Raw genomic sequence first — 3,335 nt, forward strand, 5'->3', positions numbered from 1 at the left:
AGGAGCGGGAGGGCTGGACGGCGGGGGCGGGGCACGGGGGGTCGGTATACTGAATGGGCGCGGGGTGCTCTGGCCCCTCTGGAGCTGGGGACAGGGCGGGAGCCGCGCATGAGAGCCTGGGTTTGCAGTCGGGGGGCGCCGTCGAGCTCCGCGCCTGCGGCCTCCTGGGTACCCCCAACCTTGGAGCCCCGGGGAGGGGGCACCCGGGCTGGAGCCTGGCCTTCTAAGGAACCCTGGAGGGACTGCGCTACTGAGGCGCGGGGCTCGGTGGGGTTATCCAGTGACCGCGGGGATCCGGAGCTGTCGCCCCTGCGCTGCCAGCCTCCCACCCCGCCCCTTCTGCGAGGCGTTATTAAAGGTCTGGTTTGGGAAGCCAGGTGCCTGCCCGCCGCCACCACACACCGCCACCTCCAGGCAGTTCCCGCTGCTCCCCAGGGCACCAGCACTGGCGAACAGACCTGGCCTGGGGTGTGGCGCCGGTAAGCCCGCCCTTCTGAGGGGACGCCATGCTGACTAGTGCAGGCAGCCCCCAAAACAGTATAACTGGACGAATTTATTGAAGGATGCCAGTTACCAGAAAAGAAAATACTAATGTCCATTATCTGTTAAATTTGAGATTAATTTGTTATCATGTGTCCTCACACAGAAAATTCCAGGCCCAGAGAGCCAAGCTGGTAAATCGTATTTAGAGAAGAAAGAATAGGAATCCAGCCACTCAGACGATGGACGAGGAGGGGCCGCTTCCCTGCTTGATGTATGACGCCAGCATTGCCTTGATAGCACACTTGGACATCACCAATCACAGACCAATGTCTTTTATGAACCAAGACACAGAGAGCATTTTTAAAAATTAGCAAATGGAATCTATATCTGCCTATTGTTTACAAAAAAAGCCAAACTTTGTAAAATACTTGAAGAGATTTATTCTGAGCAAAATATGACCTCAGCCTCAGGAGGTCCTGAGAACTTGGCACAAGGTGGTTGTTGTACTGCTTGGTTTTAGACATTTCAGGGAGACAAGATATCAGTCAGTACAAGTGAGGTGTGCACTGGATTGATCCAGAATGTCAGGACGACTCCAAGCGAAAAAGCCTCCAGGCCATAGGTGGATTCAAAGGTGTTTCTGATTGGCAATTGGTTGAAAGAATTAAGTTACTATCTGAAGGCCTGGAATCAATAGAAAGGAGTGTCTGGGTTAAGGTAAGTGATTTGTTTTTCTAAGACCACCAGAGCGGGCACAAAAGAACCAGCGAGTAGGCAAGGTTAGAAGCAAAACTGCAAATTTATTCTTTGGTCATCTAGCTTCAGGGACCGGAGCTAGGGGCGTGGAGTTTCTAATGCAGTCCCGACAAGAGTGGGGGCTGAGAAAGCCCACGCAGGGCGCTCGCCAGGAGCGGCTTTTCTAGGAGTGGAAGGGCAATAGGCGGGACACGGACGTGTCGGTGGAGGGAGGGGGCGTTCTGTAAGTGCGACCAGGTGAATCTTGGTCTCTTCGGATTAACATCACCTGGCGTATGCCTGGTTGGTCTGCACCTTCCTGGGCGCCAGCTGTGTTTTCGTGCGCGTGGGAAAAGTTGATGATGAAGAACCTGGAAGTGCGCCATCTTGCCTCCATTCGTCCAAACAGTCCAACCTTTTATTGGTAATAGTGATAAAGGGCGCCGTGATCTGTCTGGCTACTTCCTGCTGTTAAGGGGCATCGTTAAGGTCGGGGCCTATTGGTGTTTGGACGTACGGATGAAGAAGCATTTGATTGAAGGTGACAGGAGCGAGTTCTTGAATCTTGGCACAGAGAAATTTGATAAAATGGGGGCAAAACATAAAATAAAGCACAGTATTAGTATAGGAATGAGGAATGGAAGCATTTGTTGGAATATAGGCAAAACCCAGAAGGATGATCTTGGCAAGGCTGGGGAGTATGAGATAGTTAAGAAAATTTAATGAATTTAAGGCGAGTGGGGGAAAGTTGAACTGATTTCCACTGATTGCTTTCGGTGGGGGCCCTTTTTAGCTGGGAAATATGAATCCAATGCGTGTGTCCTAGGAGTTTTGCTGCTGTATATGGAGACAAGAGGACAGTGTATAGGCCTTTCCACCTGGGTTGTAAGTCTTTGGCTTGGATATCTTTTACGTATACTTGGTCTCCGGGACTGAGGGAGAGATGTGGGTTGTAAGCGTCTGTTGGAGGAGGGTATGCTAACTCAGCGTGTTGTCTGAGAAGAGTGAAATATGGAAGGTAGTTCGCCAAAGGGGCGGACAGGGAAGGTATTTGCTGGAGGGTTAGGGGCCGTCTGTAGACTAACTCGAACGGACTGAGGCCTGTTGGGCTTCGAGGTGCTGCCCGCAGCCGGGTCAGGGCTAAGGGAAGGAGAGTTACCCACGACTGCCGAGTTTCAATTGAGAGTTTGGTGAGCTGTTGTTTGATGAGTCCGTTAGCCTTTTCTACCTTACCAGAAGACTGAGGCCTATAAGGGATGTAGAGTTTCCAGGTGATGTGTAGGAGGGCTGCCACCTGTTGGACTACCTTGGAGATGAATGCTGGACCATTGTCGGATTGAAGAGTGACCAGGAGGCCAAACCTAGGAATAATATGTTCAGTGAGTATAGAGGCAACAATATTAGCGGTTTCTCCTGTGGTAGGATAGGCCTCTATCCACCCTGAAAAGGTGTCCACAAGGGTTAAAAGGTATTTGAATTTTTTATGTCTTGGCATATGTGTGAAATCAATTTGCCAATCTTCACCTGGTTGGTGTCCTCTGAGTTCGTGGCTGGGATGGGGATTACGCAATGCGCCTTGAGGATTTGCCTTTAGGCAGGTTGAGCGCTGCTGATTAATTGTAACTAAGTGTTTTTGTAGTGTTGGACAGTGGAGGAGGGGATTTAGAAAATTGTATAAGGCTTTGGGTCCTATATGTAAAGAATTATGTATGTCTGTTAGAATGGTATGGAGTTGTATTTCAGGAATAACTAATCTGTTATTAATATATATCCAGTCATCTGTAGTTAGTTTGGCTGTTGGATTTTGTAATAGCTTAGCCTTTTCTTCCTGAGTGTAATTAGGGGCATACTGGGGGGAGAGAAAACAAACAGAAGGAGGCTTGAGAGTGGAAAATCCGGTGGCTGACTTGGCAGTGACGTCAGCAAAATTGTTGCCAGCTGCTACCGGGTTAGATAAAGTTTGGTGCCCTTTACAATGTATAATGGCTACCTTGGAAGGTGCCAACAGTGCATCTAATAGTTTGAGTATTTGGGTTTTGTTAATAATAGGGGTACCGCAGGTGGTTAAAAACCCTCTCTCTTTCCAGATGACTGAATGGGTGTGTGCAATTAGGAAA

This window comes from Colobus angolensis, unplaced genomic scaffold (assembly GCF_000951035.1).
Source record: "Colobus angolensis palliatus isolate OR3802 unplaced genomic scaffold, Cang.pa_1.0 Scaffold38, whole genome shotgun sequence".
Lineage (NCBI taxonomy): Eukaryota > Metazoa > Chordata > Mammalia > Primates > Cercopithecidae > Colobus > Colobus angolensis.